This window comes from Pseudopodoces humilis, chromosome 7 (assembly GCF_049639895.1).
Source record: "Pseudopodoces humilis isolate 2021_Gansu_Grassland_sample_001 chromosome 7, ASM4963989v1, whole genome shotgun sequence".
Taxonomy (NCBI): domain Eukaryota; kingdom Metazoa; phylum Chordata; class Aves; order Passeriformes; family Paridae; genus Pseudopodoces; species Pseudopodoces humilis.
In genome coordinates, this window is record NC_142206.1 from 45,962,112 (window position 1) to 45,979,029 (window position 16,918).

At 41.7% G+C, this 16,918-nt stretch overlaps 1 protein-coding gene across 7 annotated transcripts in view; it reads right to left on the reverse strand.

The window, feature by feature from the left end:
* FOXN3 (forkhead box N3) overlaps positions 1 to 16,918 on the reverse strand; it is a 211,311-nt gene that overhangs the window by 75,881 nt on the left and 118,512 nt on the right. The window lies entirely within an intron of this gene.

The window sequence follows — 16,918 nt, forward strand, 5'->3', positions numbered from 1 at the left end:
TATTTACTAAATTCTCAGTACAGCAAAATACATGCCCTTTTCCAAAAATACCTGCTAAAAACTTCAATGTTCTATGGCTTTCACTCAGCTGTGACAACATGCTGCCCCAGCTAATGTATCTGCCCAGGGACAGCCTTGGCCAGACCCTGGGCAGCTCCCGTGCTTTACCCACCGAACCCCCTCGCACACAGAGGTCCCCTCACCGCACTGGAAAACCCTGTTCAACACCAGCTCAACACCCAGTTCAACACCAGCTCAACACCAGCATCCAACAGCACCAGCACTGACAAATCTTGGCCTTTGCTGTGTGCTTGGTGACCACCGTGGCTCCTGGGAGACCCTGTCAGGGCATGGGGGCCACCGTGTGCCTGGCAGGTGTCACTGCCTGCTTGAACTCAGGGCTAGAGCACTCTTCTGCTTCTTGGCTGCCCCAAGGTGAGGGCCTCCAAGAGGCCACTCCTAATCGAGTGCTGCTGAAGGCAACAACATTTCAAACAGGAGGGGAAAGAGGAGGGTACTGGTAGGATTGTCTAAACCTTGTTCCCTTTTGATGCCTTAGAGCAGCCCCACAGTGCTACACAGTGCCCCACACTGTGGGCAATAGAGTGTGGAATGCTCCAACAACCTGAGGTGCTGGCTAACTGGAGGAGAGGCTGTGAGGAAGCTTCCCTGCAGCAGCCACGCACCACCACCTCTCGTGGTGAGAGAACTGAGATGAGGTGACCCTGCTCCTGCCCTGGCTGCAGGAGGTGGCAGGGCCAAGCTGTTATTCTACACCCCCCCACATCACCACTGTGGGCATGGTCTGGGAAGAAAAGCCAGGTGCCTCACTGGAAGCGTGCCGTTTTGCCTCCATAGTGGGAATGTCTTGGGATCAGCTGCTGAGAACTTGGTCCCTACAACCACCATTGGTCTCCCTCCTGTTTTTGCTGGAACACAGTTACGAGACATGGTTATGACAAAAAGTGTGAATCCACAGTAATGCTGTACAGACAGTGGTAGCATGGAGGCCGCTGGGGGGAAAGGAGAGGTGGGGGTGACCCCAACCCAGCTGAGTCCTTTGAGTGAAGCTGAAAGGAGCCCAGCCAAACCAAGCCCAAAGGAGCGCAGAGGAATGGCTGGAAAGCAGCAGCAACCCTGGGGCTGACCACACCAGAGCGATAGAAATGGTGGCACAGGCACCTGTGAGGAACTGAACCCAGTGGAGCAGCAGCACAACCTGACTCAGATGACCTAGCTTTTGGGAGGTTTGCTCGTCACTGTTCTTAGTGGTTTTGAGCTGGGTGGCAGAAAACACTATCCACAGGAGCCCCCTCACCATCTTGCCTGTGATCTCAACTACCACAGGAACAAGCATATTGCTTTTGTCTGGGGAAGCCACATGGATACAACCTACAGGGAGTGTCCACCAACTTGTTTTTGTTTCCAGTAGTGAATACGTTTATTGTGGATAAAATACCTTCACTCTCTGTATACTCATGGTATTAATATTTTTGTTGTTATTGTGCATTTTTTACTCTATTGTTTTTTGCTTTCAGTAAATTGTATCAACCCACAGTCTCCACTCTTGTCCCTCCCTTACCAGTAGGGGTGAGGGAAGGGGGAGTTGCTTATTTGGAGTCTAATTTGTCGCTGATGTTACAAACCACCACACTTTATCTAACAGTGCCACTGACTGCAGCCCAGGTGCACCCGTCCCTCCCTCCCCTGTGGCACAGTTCATCCTCTCCATGGCTGTCTTCAGGTTGCACTGCCCAGAGCAGAAATGTCACCACCACTCCCACTCCTGCAGTGTGGGCAATCCTCGGCAGGAAACACTGCCTGTAGGATTTCGCTGATGGGATCCAAGGGCTCAGGCACAACAAGTATTTTAAAACCACAGTACCTGGGGGAAGTAACTATTTGTTGCAGCACTGTCAATGCAGGTGGTAGAGACAGGCTGTCACAGAGTTTTTCCGGTAGCCAGGAAACAGGTTACAAAATCCTCTACAGCCTAAAGACAATCGTATGTGTTCTAATATGCTGTGCTTTTACTGAAATCAGCATCGTGCAACCATGCTACCAATATATAAATAATTGTCCCGTGCCCAAATCTGGGCACCATTTATAAGTAAGAGACTAAATTTCATTCGATAAGATTGCTGTAAGGCACTCTGCATTTTTAAGGAGGTAATCCTTTCCTCTATGGATGCAAAGTGTGAATCAAGCCCTACAATCCATTTCTAGTCAAAATCACTTCTGTCTCCTCTTGTGTTGACAATTGCTAAACAAAATGCAACAAAATGAAAACAGGTGCTGTCTATTACATTGACAGCATTAGCAAAGTTCTGCTAAAATGCCATATAGGAGAAAACCAATTCTTCCACAATTATTCTGCATAGTCTTGTGCTAACATTTAAAAAATTCACCGTGTTAAAATAAGGACTGTATATAAATCCAGACCAATTACGTGAGTAATAAAATCCTACAATACTCCTGAACAAAAAGGGGAATTAAGAGAGAGAGAAAACAAAACGACCAAAAAGAAGTTAAGTAGGTCTACATTCTAAGTGCTGGAGAGCATGGGGCACACACTTGTGTGAACACATGTTCACTTCATAGTGCTTAATGCAACCAATTGTTTGCATTCCTTATAGTAAGTGCCCGCTCTTCAGTGTAGCCCCTCAACTCATAGGAAGGTCAAGAGCTGCTGAGGGCATTCACACTCCTGTAGGATTCACTCCTGTAACATATGTTACAGTGCATCAGAGTCCTGCATAATCTCTGGAACAGGGCCCATCAGGCTGCAAATGGAAAGCCATAGCATGGTCTTGATACTGTAGAGATTTGCAAGTCAGAAATCACAGTACATGCCTTTCAAAAGCCCAAGAGAAAAAAAAAAATGAGTGAAATTCTGAAATGATGCTGCAAAAGAAATTCACTTCCAGGCTGTTTTAAGTGGGTGGAAGAAGGTTAAAGAAAGGAGAATATATTTGAATAGACAAAATGTCTCCACTAGAGAAACAAAGCCATAGTGATTTATCTTATTTTCCAATTTGAAAGAAGACCCAGGGCTCTCATAAAAATCTCCATCTGATTCAGCACAAACCCACATGAACTGAGAAAATTAACTGTGTCTTCCCAGGGAAGGAAGCTAAAGAATTAAAGCAAATAAATAATGTACTGCAGCAACTGTCAAGCCTTTCAAAACAACAAACTTTTGTGTTTGCAGGGCTTTGCATAAGTTTACCTATGTCTGATCTGCATAGGGTAATTTTTTTTTCCATTCCCAAACTTTTGTATGTGAAGTCTCAGAGGGTATTAATTATTAAAACATATTTCAAGTTGACAAATGACAGAGTTGAACTATCTCTCACTTTAAAGTGTTCAGAAGCTGCTTCCTCTCTGTTCCAGATTAAGAAACCATTTGAAGAAGTTCATTCTTCCAAAGACCATCAATAAAAACCCAAAACATTTGGTCCATCTCAGGCATTCTTTCAAGCAAGTTGTTTATTCAGTGTAGCCTGGAAGCTACAAGAGAATGGCTGGTTCTCCTACAGAAGTAACAGCATATTCTGCATTTAGGCAAAATAAAAATGCAAAATCTGGGTCTACGATTTTCTTTTGTAATCAATACCTGATATAAAATTAATATTTACGCCATTATTGATGGAAGAGTTTTTCCCAAAATTTACCAACTAAACACACTGACTGAAGTAGTATCTCTTGGAAAAAAGCAGTAACTACTTTGAACTCTTATCTCACTATGAAGAAACTTAGGGAAAGAAGAAACATTTTTGCTTTGGAAATGCTTGGACTGGCCTTAAGTCTGAGAAGAAGATGAGCACAGGGCACTTGTGAGGGTGGGTGGAAAATGGACCTTGATCAGCCATAGTAAGCTGAGATTTCAAGCAAACATCTTGAAAGAACAATTTGTATAGTTTATGAATTTGAGTACATGCAAAACATCAACAGCTACCAGCCGGGATCACTGGTTTGATTTTCAGAAAATACTACTGTTTGAAGTGTACACTCAGACAACAGGATGTCCAGGCTGCAACAGTATTTGCAGCAAATGCATAAAACAGGATCCAGGGGTACAAGTTCAGAGGCATCCAGTGCACGGATCCACCTCTCTCCAAGGCACAGTACTTGGCACTGTGGCATCTGTGCAGCACCACAGAGAGCAACTGAAGCATTCACAGCCTGCTGAACCTCTGTCTGAGAGAACTGATGGAGGATGGCTTATTGCTTATGGCTAATTCCTTAACCCCTAAGGAATTGGGAGCCACCTCTGATCAAAGCCCACCTTTCCCACAGATGTGCAAGCAATTTTTAATGGCAAGTGGAACTTGATTTTCACTCAAGGCAAGCGATGAACTGTTCTTTCTCTGAAGACACAATCAGCAGGAAACTTTGTTGTGCCACTGGGCCCCAGGCATGGGAAGCTTCTTGACTGCAGGGGTTTTTCTGAGGAAAGACTTTTCCATAGGAAAATGTTGCTTTGCTGAAATCTAAAACATTCTACAGGAATGTGTTGATTTGAATACTGTTTCTGCTGGAAACTAGTACAATATGAAGAGTGTCCAGCCAGTGAGGGTTCATGGCAGCTGGCCAGCCCAACCAGGAGCTCCCAGGGCATACAGAAGCAATAATGTGTGTGAGCTCCCCTGATTAATTATTTCTATCAAAACGTATGGTGGACATTTATAAAACTCTTCAAAAGGTGCATAGGCTTGAAGAAACTTAAAAAAGGAAACATAAATCCTTTGTCTTCTGGAATTCACATTAGAGCAAGGAGACTGCAGTCTTAAAGCCAAGCACTAAAAAAAGCCAGCCTAAGAATTCTCTTGCACAGTTGCTGTATTTCACAATTATGCCAAATGCTCTCATAGGCCTCTTTGTCAGAGAGGCTTGATTAATAGATTAAAAAAACCCAAACAACTAAAAATTCAAACCAAACTCAATTGTATGGGACTACACACCACAATTAAGGGATTATGAAAACACAGAAGCCAGGCAATAAATACAGGCCAATGACTATGTTACCAAATATGTCCAGGGAGTAATGGTAAAGCAGGAAGACAAGGAGGGGAAAGCAAACATACAAGCCAACACCAGCCCTTGAAAACACATTACAAAGACCTTTTAAGTTGACACTTATTATCCCAATGAAGGATAACTCAGTGGAGAGGAAGAGAAACTGCTTCACACACACACACACCTTAGCCCACCATGGCCAAGAGAAGGTGGAATTAGCTGCTGGGGCATGGCTGATGCCAAAGTACATCCTGGTTTCAGGAAAGCCTGGACTACAGGGCAGGACCGCTCAGTAAAGGACAGAAGTATGAACAGTGTCAGCTGTAAGCTAACAAGCTCTTGCACACAAAATACCCAACACGGTCTGCAGCAAGCAAACAGCTGTTAGACCACAAACAGGCAGCAAGGAAACAGAGAGTGTCCTCTCCAGCCCTTCCCAGTGGCAAAAATGATGGGAACAAGAAAAGATCCAGCTTAACCCAATACACTGCAGCAACCTCCCTTTGCCCTGGGGAATGCCAGCTTTGAGGACAGCTATATAATTGAAAATTCCTGGGAAGAGAAGCTGCCACTGCCAGGTGAAGGGAAAGAAGGCATTGCTGTATCCATGCTGTAAGTATTCCATTACCAACCATCCAGAGTGCAAAATACTTCTCTGCCAAGTCTCACCAACACCTCTGACAAAGAGTGAACTGAAGAAAATGTCAAGAACACCAAACCTAGAAGCAATAAATCCTTTTGTCAAAGAACAACCAATGAAGCATATTGCAGGCATAGAAACCCATCTCCAAAAGTTTCTGAGAAGCAACTAAATCACAGTTAGTCTTATGTTCAAGTTGCTGATAACAATAGTTGTAGATGCCTTATCTGGATGGAGCCCATTAAACCCTGTATCGAGAGACAGCAGGGAATGATGCTCTTGACAAGCACATTCAGCTCCTGATGCCAGCAGGGTGCAGACTGCTACTATAGGGTATATAAACGGTTGTCCAACTGAGCTGGAAGACTTTGGTTTTTACCATTACTTGAGAAGTAAATTCAGGATGCTGCTGTAACTGAGGAAAAAAGGTTAAGTATGTTTTTGTGGGAATACTGCATTCCTTAATGCTGGAAGATGAACAGTACTTCCTTACGGCAATCACCCTGTAAAAAGCATGGGAAATGTTCCCAACTACAGCGGTGAGCAGCCTTCTTGGCTCCTGTGCTGAACAAATGTGGTCTGCAGTGGCTGTTGAATGGCACAGAAGGAGGTCACCTGGTCCAAACCACACTGCCATGAGCTTGTGGAGTGAACACAAGACTGACTGGTGACTCTTTTAACACTTGTCAGCTCTTCACTGCTTGCACCAGAGACCTCACATCCTCCCACTGTTGTATCAGCTCCTTTTTCTACATGCAATTTTAATGCCATTACTGCATGGGGGTGAACAACACTACTGCACTGCAAAGAGGGTTTAATTCTCTCCATCTGGGTATATAACCATAGTTGTTTTAATGAATTGGTCACTGTCATTATACCTTTTGAGCAATACAGAAGTATTCGTATACTGCTGTACCTGCAATATTTGTGTTTTGCTAATGAGAAAAAGAAAAAGTCTAATTCTTGCCAGCAGTTTGCTGGTAATTAATATCACAACTAGCCATCATCTAGCAACAAAACAAGCAAGCTTCTTCTACAAGCAAAGCAAAAAACCCTCTACTAACCCGGGCCAATGACAATATGTTAAAAAAAAATATCTCAAAGGCTGGTGATAAGGTATTTCCTGACTTCAGTGAAAACTGATTAATACTTTAGAGATTTTAAATATATAAACCCATTACTCCCTCTTCTCGAATTTTCCGTAACTGACAAAACATTACCGTTGAAGAGATTTATGAATTCACAATACAGATTTTTAATTTATGACTGCTAATCTAATATTCTGGCAATGCTTCTCTTTTCTCTGCAATTCCCTCTTTTACTGTCTCTCAGTATCTCTCACTTACTGCAACATGTGAGATCGAGACTTTAAGCTCCTAGATAGAGTCTTTCCTGGTTTCTCTAGGGTGTCTAACACATTTTCAAGTGAACAATAAAATTTTGATCCCTTGTGAACTCTAACGAGTTTTCTATATGACACAACTGCCAAAGGGATTACATCTAAATTACATTAAAGACTAAAGAAAAGTTGCTCATGAAAGCCACTCATGAACAAAATGCCTGAAAATAAAGTTTAATGCTTTCTAAGGATGAATTGAGAAGTTGATCAAAACTTTACATTCTCCAAATAGCCAAAGCCATTCTGCCACGGTCTTCACTTAAGTAATTAAGCAAGAACATGGTGGGGGAAGGTGGGGAGGGGGGAGAGATAAAAAAAAAAAAAAAGGTTAAAAGATATTTCACAAATTTCCAGAATCAGGGATAAAAATGGTAATTCCTAATTTCAAGAAAATTAGGTCATGTGTCCTTTGGAGCCCATCAGTGACTCTGCTGTGGTGCTCAAAAGGCCCCTCCCACTGCTAGTGTGATATATGAAGCCTTCTTCTCCCCTGTATGAGACTCTCTAGCTTTCGGCCAGAATGTTGGTCTTTGCAGAGAGACGAATATTATATATTTATGGACAAGAATACAGGAGTTGTTTAAAAAATACCATAATTTCTAGAGAGTAGTTGCTTCAAGAGAGATGGTTATTTGAGATACATCAGCCTCAATGCAAAATGAGAATCTTTCATTAATCTGTGTTTAAATATTTTAAGATGCATTTTGCAAACACAAGATAATTCTAGGATGAATACTGAAACAGGATAAAGTCAATATATTTGAAAATTCATGGTGATGCAACTGTCCCATGTTACTTTTAATTAAAAAGGATTTGTCTCCATTGGGAATGGGGAGAGGATGCCTATCAGCCTCCAGTTCTAATTCTGCCTCTACCACTGAAATTACAGTGACTCCAGGCAAGTAATTTCATCCTTTCTGTCTGAGTTTTATTTTTCTTCTTTTGTACTAAAAACAGGCTTACTGACACACACTATATATCTCTGGATGGAATAAAGAATTGTTAGGTAACAACACAATAGGTGAGGGAATTTTGAAGTGCATGTAGTTAAGGAGGGACCAACACAGCTAATTTCTAGAGCACAGCTGTTATTTGTTCCCACTTCCCTTATTTGAAGTAATGAAAAATGCAAGGTTTCTTCACTTGCTGAAGTGCTGTTTTTCTCCTTATTGCTTAACTGCTATTAAAAGCTTCCTGGTATGAATAACTGGTAGTTGTCAGGCAGGGGAATCTTCGGAGTTACTTAAACTTGCTCTTGTGCTACAGAGCATGCCTGTGCCAGCTCAAGCAGGAACCACAAGTCAGCGCCCTGAAGCCCAAATGAATAGAATATTCCATTTACAGACAGGCACTGGCCTCTGAGACTACAGAGGACTATGGCCTCTTTTGGGCTACAGCAGCATCAAACGCTGACCTGGCCAACAGGGAGAAGTCTGATTTTCTTCTATTCTACGAAATCAGAAATGGATCACTTCATTTTCTCCTTCCATTTGCTGCAAAACAAGCGGGAAAGAAGAGGTTCATTTCAGGTTTGGTTTCACTTGCTTAAAATTACACTGGAAGAGAAAAAATTCTTGAAACTCAGGTTCTGGAAAACAAATGAGTCCTAGACATTGTCTATATCTAAGGCCCACTTTCACTTTAAACTTCATGTAAAGAGTCTGCTCAGATAGTTAATGCTACAGTACAGACAAGGCTCTAGAGAACATCCACACTAACCACCTGAACAACTGAGCTGCAGTGAAACCAGGCACAACACCACACTGTAATGTTCTTCTAAAACAAGGATTCTCCCAGATCAAAACCAATTATTTTTTTAAAAAGACCAAGGTCACACAATTGACTTCTGTTATTCTAGTCCTGAATTCTCCATTTATTATCTTGCAGAATTTCAAACAGCTTTGCTGATAGACCTGCCTGGATTTCAGAAATATTTCCTGAAGCCTTCCTACACGAGGCTCCCACTCACATCTCTAACCACAGCTTAACCATGGCTTGTCACTCAATTGGACTTCAGAGTGACGACAGGCACACACCTCCGCTGGAATGGCTCGTCACCCATTCCTGAGAACACACCTCTTGCCCATTTTAAAGACACCAATGTACCTTGAACATGCACGAAGTTATAAATGTGCATACGCAGAAGGACAAATCTGATCTCAAATGAAACAGAAATAGATGGGAAAAAGAGAGGCAAGGCCTTAAAAGTTGAGTGTGTGTGTGTCTGCGTGTGCATGTGCGCACGCATGCACTCAGCCAACTGTTTCATGTTGCTTGCTGAAATTCTTGTTTCTGTGGAATGGTGTGATTCCCTATTTCACCAATTTAAGAACTAAGCGAACTTAAAATTAAGCATGACCCGCAGGCTGCTGCCAGTACGAACTCCCCCTCCACCACTTGCTCAAAGCCAAGGCGCTTACCAGCTGAAATTTTCCATACTTGGTCTTTCTCATTAATCTTGAATGAATGTGGTTCAGATGATTCAGAAGTAATCTGGCTTCTGGAATTACAGCAGCAGAGGACAAACAAATGTTTAACCTCTCCCCTGGAACATTTAACCTCTCCCAGATGCTAAGGGTACTTTTCCCTGGGAAGCTTAATGTGCTTATAGGATCTGCAACACTGCTGCAGAGGAGGTTGCAGAGATTTGTACTCACTGGGCCATACACTAAAGTGTTTGAGGTACATGTCAGAAAGTTATGTAAAAGCAGAAAATATAATGATAATGATGAGCCATACACTAAAGTGTTTGAGGTACATGTCAGAAAGTTATGTAAAAGCAGAAAATATAATTATAATGATGAAACAACAGCATCAAAACAGAAGCATTCACATATTTGAAAAGCCCCAATTACATATTTAATCATCTCAATTCTACCTCTTCACATGTTATCTACTACGCGAGACCTACATCCATGATAACACTTATGCCCTGGAAGATCTGAGCCTGAGTACCACACTGCACAGCATGCCAGGTGCTCAAAACATAAATGACAGTTTGTGGATGCTATCACCAATACAGAAGTTTAATGTATAAATAATGTGTTATCCTTAGAGATACATTTTTAGAAATAAAGTGCTAAGGCATAAAAAAATTAGTATCAAAATGTGTGAGTTTTCACTCATTCATATTCCCAAGATTATTCCTTTTAAAGAACTGAGAGCTGTATTTTAGGGATGGGGAGAGACATACGTACAAAAATCCACACACAAAAAACCCTACAGCATCCAACAACAGGCTGTTTCACCTCGGTGTCTGGGTCTACAGACTCAACAAAAGAGAATATAGCATTTTTTGCACACAGAAGCATTGTAGAAACACTACCTGTATCAATTCTCCCACCCACAGTGCTACAGAGAAATAATTTCCATTCTGAGAAATGAAAACAGACACACAGAGGTAACAAGGTACCTCCAAAGCCACCCAGCAAACAGCGGCCAAGCAGGATCAGCCCCCAGACACTCCTCTCAGCTCTGGGCCCCTGCTGACAGCCCACAACCCACACTGCTGTTGTCAGGGCTCCTCATCACTGACCGACATTAGCTGCACCTACAAGAGCTCAGCTTTTCTCGTAAAGGTATCCCAAATGTTTCAGGTTGGCTGCAGAGGAAATTAAAAGTGGAATTCTAATATGCCCTTTACTTTGCAACAAATTTAAAGCAAGTGGCACAAGTTTGACCAAATTCTATCCTATCAGCTCAGTCCAGTCAGGAGAAGATGAAAATTTTCCACTTACTCTTGAGAACTATTCAACTTAACAAGGTCTCAAATTCGAGGGGCAGAGCAGATGAGACCTCAGAGATATTTACACTGCCAAAGTCCCTTCCTTCCCTACAGCCTCTGCCAGAATGAAGAACCCCACTGAACTGTGGCAGGGAAGTGTGTGTGATTTGGACTTCTCTGGTCTCTGGAACAAGAGTGCTCCTACCTAATTTTACAGGAGCAATAACCACAGCACCCAACTTCCAGTATCTTCTACTTAAAATTTTCAAAGCAAAGCTATGAAATAAATAATTTCATACATTCCGCACACCTAACTGTAGACAAATACTCAGAGGACTTAATTTTGATTCACTTTAGCCACTTTCATTTAACAGAAAAATAAACCTCCCACCAGTAATGGGAAATAAAATTCAGTGTGCATCTTTATCTCTAATCCTTATGTCTATGAACAGCTATTCAGCCTGTTGAGAATATGAACATTGTACTTAATAATACTCTAATAATTCTCTCAAGTTACAATATTATCTATGTGAATGAAGGACCTCAGTGAGGAAAAGAAAAGCTGACCTCCACAGAATTTATAGTGAGAAGTCTCTCTTCTACCCCTAGGCCAGTTATTTCTCATATGACTGATGAAGCTGTATGGCTAAAAAGGAGACTACTTTTCCCAAAATTGCCATAAAACATTGTCATTTCAACAAATCTCAGCCTCCCCAGTGGAATTCATGATGTGGTCTGTTTCCCTCTTCTGCTTCTCCTCAGCTGTTTGTACAAAAGTTGGATGGACTCAGTGAGACAAGGCTTTAACACTGCTCTTCACTTGGGGATTTGCAGTAGAAAGCAGAGGTGTAGGAATAAAGAATATATGAAGAAGGTGAAGCTTTACAATTGCTTTTGCAATGAGATACTTATTTCTACATCTCTGCTTTATCCACTGCAACTCCATAGTGGTTGAAAAAAATCGTTATGAACATGAAAAAAAGTCACAAAAAGTCACAAACATCAGAGTTTCTTTTTTCTGCATAGTGTATCTGTACAGCAGTTTTTTAGCACCCTTGTGTCAAAACACAAAACCATAGAGGGAAGAGTCTAGGCCATCTACTCTTTCTTGAGAAAGCCCAAGAAAGTTACAGAATAAACCTAAATATGGCAATTCAGCAATCCTCAGTGCCCCTCCCTGACCAGCTCTGGTTTAGCAGCCAGTGGAGGAGACCACAAGTTGTCTCCTCAACAAACCAAGAGGTTCTGGGAGGACCATCAGCTGGTGGGCAGCCCCAAAACTAGATGTATTTCACTAATGAAGAGCACAACCTTTGGAGGCACCAAAAGGAGCTGCTAAGGATGGGCATGGTTACCTATCAGATACTGCGTAATTCTTCTTTCAGTTGAATTAGTATCTGCCATGAAGTTGCAAAATACCCTTATTAATATTAACTAGCAAAAATATTTCAAGAATGTATATGCACTCTCTCTCTGTGTAATTAATCCCTAGAGTAAAGCTCTTCCTTGGATCACCTCAAGTATAGAATATCAGTGAGCTAGATTACAGGAAACAACTACTTATGGTACACTGTTGTTTAGAAAGAGGCAGTGGCATCCTAACATCCCCAGACAGCATTTGAGCCCTCTAAAGCTGCAAATCACAGAAAGTATCAAACTCTGCTTTTCAAACAATGATGCAAGCTTCTTCATTCTAGTGAGATGATACTAATCAGTCACAAAATGAATGGGACTCTATCTTTTAAACATTCATGAGGCAATAATTTATAAATTATCCACTTACTACAACCAATTAAACAGAAATATTTTCTTTGTGAGTCAATTGTAAATTCTGACAAATCAGGGAAGGAAAAAAATGGAACAAGTTACTTTGCCAAGCCAATCTAGTTAATTCTCATGTTGGTGGTTTCATTGATAGCTGAAGTGTTTTTTATAATGTCATGTACAGAACATCACTGAATTTTCCAGCCAACACACAAAGGGCTAATAGTAAATATGCATGAAAGCAGCAAGCTCAGCCATTTGCAGGACTGAACCATCCAGATAGCTGCCTCTACTAGATGTGGCCAATACACCTGCAGTTCTCAGTTCAACTGGAACATGCTCAAGCAATAATTCCTTTTTAGAAATCCCTGCACCTAAATTTCAGATCACAGAGAAACATAACTCAAAGCAAAGCAGCCTTGGATACCTTCAGCAAAAATGCTGCCATCTCATTCTATTCTTAACCCTTTTGAAACCATTTTTCTGTCCTACTCCTAAGAGGACCTACCACTCTGCTGTCATTACCAATCCCTGTTTATAAACCGTCTCCTCCTCCACATTAGCTCCTCTGCTGAATCTGTTTTTGGGTTTTATTACTGTCTTTATTCTATTTCAGAAAATTTACGGCTCATTTGTACAGCCCTTAGCATCTCAGCATGGGATAACTTCACAACTAAAGTCTTATTAAAGCTATTTACACAATTCCTATGGACAGGACAAGGGCCTGTGTTTCTTCATCAACTTGTGTGGAAACTCAGCTGATGGGTTTGTCTCTCAGTCTCTCCCTTTTTTCTTGGAGGGACTCTAGACTAGGTTGTGAAGGCTGAAAAGCAGTGAGATTCACTAGATTATGCAAAAGAAGTGTAATGGAATAAAAAAAAATGGACAAAAATTTAGCATTTAAGAAGGGCTCTGGATGGGAGCTAAGATACTTGGTTATAAATAAGTCCAAAGATGACAACTCAACTCAAAGCAAGGTATGCAGAATGCACTATTTTAATGGCTTTGTCTAGAGATAAGGGGTCCCCCTTTTGAAGTAAAGGTTATTCTCTGTGTGCCCCATACAACTCAATCATGTCCGTTATTCAAGCTACAGTAACCTGAATGGCAAGATGATGCTTGCTAACCTCTCTGTGCCACATTGGAAAACAGCTTTAAGCACTGAACTTACAGGTATTTTCAAACCTTAATGATTCTATTACTTGCCTATGAAAGTAATTTTAACAAAGGCTTATGTGAAATGCAGAAGGGAAATCAAGAGCATGACAGAACTCATTATGTGATTCCTTACCTTCATGATAAGAAACTTCCCTAAACTTGTAGGCACAGTAAACTGAAAGCAAAGGTTTCAAGCCTGACTGCATAGGTGTTTTGCACTAAGACGTTCCACTGAAAAAATAAAGAAAGAAAAAAGCTGGTAATACATAACAGCTGTGTGATCCCTACACAACTACTGACTCTAAGCCACCACAAGAGAAACAGCTTCTTGGGAACAGCAGAAGTGTCACTATTTCATGTAGTCTTGAACAACATAGGCATGAACAGACTGCATCAAAACATTTCCTATTAAGTTCACGTCTGTAATTCCCCCTTTTGTAATTCTCCTTCTGAGGGAGAGGAAGAGGGAAGACCTCTCTTTCTCCTGTCTCCAAGCAAGTTCCAGTCTTCAGTCCCAGACCATTATGGTGTTACATGAGTGCATATTGTGGTCTTTTCAACAGGGCAGCGAGGCTTAGTGCCTGCTTCCCTCTCCAAGGAAGAGAACGATGTTCACCACTATGGCACTGACCGGAGACGGTGCTTTTAACTGAAGTAGGAACTGCCTGATCTGCATCTTTGAGCAGGCCAACAAACAAAAACAGGCACTGAAATTCATCTGCAGGACGGGTTGTGAAAGGGTGACTCCAGTGCCAGTTTCATAGTAACCACCGGGGAAAAAGTTTCCCTAAAGGAAAAGAGGGAGTTCAATCTGCCTCCTTTTCTTGGCTTCCCTTTTAAAGAATATAAATAAGCTTCCTGAAAAACAACAGGCCTTTTGATGAGGTAATAGTTTTCCTCCATGTTTTTGTTTGTTTGTTGAAAACACTTGGATTTCACAGGAAGCAGTAACAAACACAACCGGGGATCAACTTTGCTAAAGAACCTTAAAAATCAACAGGACACACATCTCTTGCTTCAGCCACTAAACTGGATTGTCTCACTAGCTCGAGCAAAACTGCTGAATTATTTCCCTAACAAAAGAAAGGCGCTTTTAGGTTCTATAATCTCATTTCAAATCCTTTTACCCACTCCCTTCTCTTTTTGGCCTTGAAATTGCAATCCTCTTTCAGGGCTAATCTTGGGACTAATTGGTGCCAGCACTCCAGTTTCTCTCGCCATTTTGTCCCCTCCCTACCTCATTGTTCAGGTGCCGAAAAGGACAGCAGGCCAGGGTGCAGTGCCCCTGTAATGAGTCTGTTCCTACAGAGTAGCTGTTAATAATTAGCAGGAAGCATTTTGTCTTTAAATTGCACAGCATGAGCAGCACTATTTCACAGAGCCAAAGAATTGCTTCACTGTTGCTCATGCAGTTCCCCAGGTTTGTGGGTGATGTGCAGGCTGGAGGGCAGCGTGCAGGGTACCAAGCCCAGGCCAAGCCTCCCAGCTGGACACACAGGGCAGCACAGGCAATGCCGGCCTCTCCAGAGCTCCCCATGGCAGCAAGGAGGGAAACGAGGAGCACCCTGCACACATCATCTACAGCAGCTGCCAAGGAACGCATCAACATGATGAGACTAAGTTGGTGTGGTGAAAGGACAGCCTGTGTTTAAGAAATATTACAGAATACAATTCCCTGAAGAATAACAAGCAAAGGGGAGATTTAAGAAAGCCTGCTACTACTTTTCAACTCATGACTGTATTTGCAGGTGCCAAAAAGGAACAATTACTTCTCTTACCAAGGGAATAGCAGTTCTGACCATTTTCCATTTTCTGACATTTTCTCAGACTTGGAAGCAAAATTAGTTTTTCTGTATTTGGAAACTTCAATCTAGGAAGTGCATTAAAACGAAACCATAAAAAAGCTGTTTCCAATGGATGTTCATTGCAGTGAACCTAAGGCTAACCTTGAGTTTTGATTCAGGCAAAGTAAGCCAAAAGCTTCAGAAGTTTTCTTTGGTTTTTACATCCTAAAGTGTATACATTAAGTTTTGACACTTTGATATTGTATAGTGCCTTTTACTGTCCTGAAGCTGAAGGGCAACACAAGAAACCCCATCTAAGATACACACTGCTTCCATCGTTCCCCCAGAAGTGCTCTGGAGTTTAACCACAACTGGGACTAAATCCACATTCCTATTCACTACCATCTTCAGACATCTATGAGGAGATACCTTATGAAGAAAGGATTAGCATCAAAAAAGGAAAATGATACAACTTGTTTCACTCTTCTGAAAGATCAACACTTCTTGTGGAGCATCAGTGAGAGACAAGCTGTCATATGTTGAGACTTCTGCAGAAGTCAACACACAAGACACTCAGGTGTCACTAGATTTAGGGAATCTACCATTACTGCAAAGAGACAACACCAAAGATACGTGTGTAGAAAAGAATGCCAGCATCTCACAAAAGCAGTCTGTCACTGCAAGAACCTTCTGGAATGGTGTGGGTATATAACTGTTACACAATGAGAACACATCACTTACTTACCTCCTGTCACAGAAACTGATAGCAAGTATGAACACAGAGCTAAAACTACTGACGATTTTTCTTCATCTGCATCATAGCTTGAGGTCAAGTGGTGTCTCAGTGGCTGAGTTAAGATGGGTAATAAGTTAAGAGTAATAAGTAAATTCTGCACATACTACCATCCTCAAACTGCTGGATTCTCCCACCACACTAAAGCCATCCACAATGCAACACCTTGCTGAGGAATCCATATTATAGATCAGCTGGAGTAAAGACATTTAAATTTAACATTTCTTGAAAATGCAGTTTGTAAATGTGCTCAGGATCCAACGCTTATTTCCGTTTACCTTTGTATCACAAATTTCAGAGTAAGGGCTCTCCTCAGGTCATTCAATTCAGCTTTCTGCCAGCAGAAAACCCCTACAGTCAATTTGCTAGAATTTTATTGAGTCTGCTTTTCAGCACTCTACCAGATGGATTTCAGACAATTTCCTTTAAGGGACTAATTCAGCCTAGTAAGTTCATTATTTACACCTGGTCAACATCCAAGGAAAGATAAGCCAGGGTCTGTGTACTTGTCTCCTTCTCATATGCTATTAAAATGGGACATTTTCTATCCTAGTGTCAAAATCTGTTCACAGCAGCAATACAACAGCAGCAGAGAGACATCCCCACGAAAACCAAGCAATTGTCTACAGAGAGATAT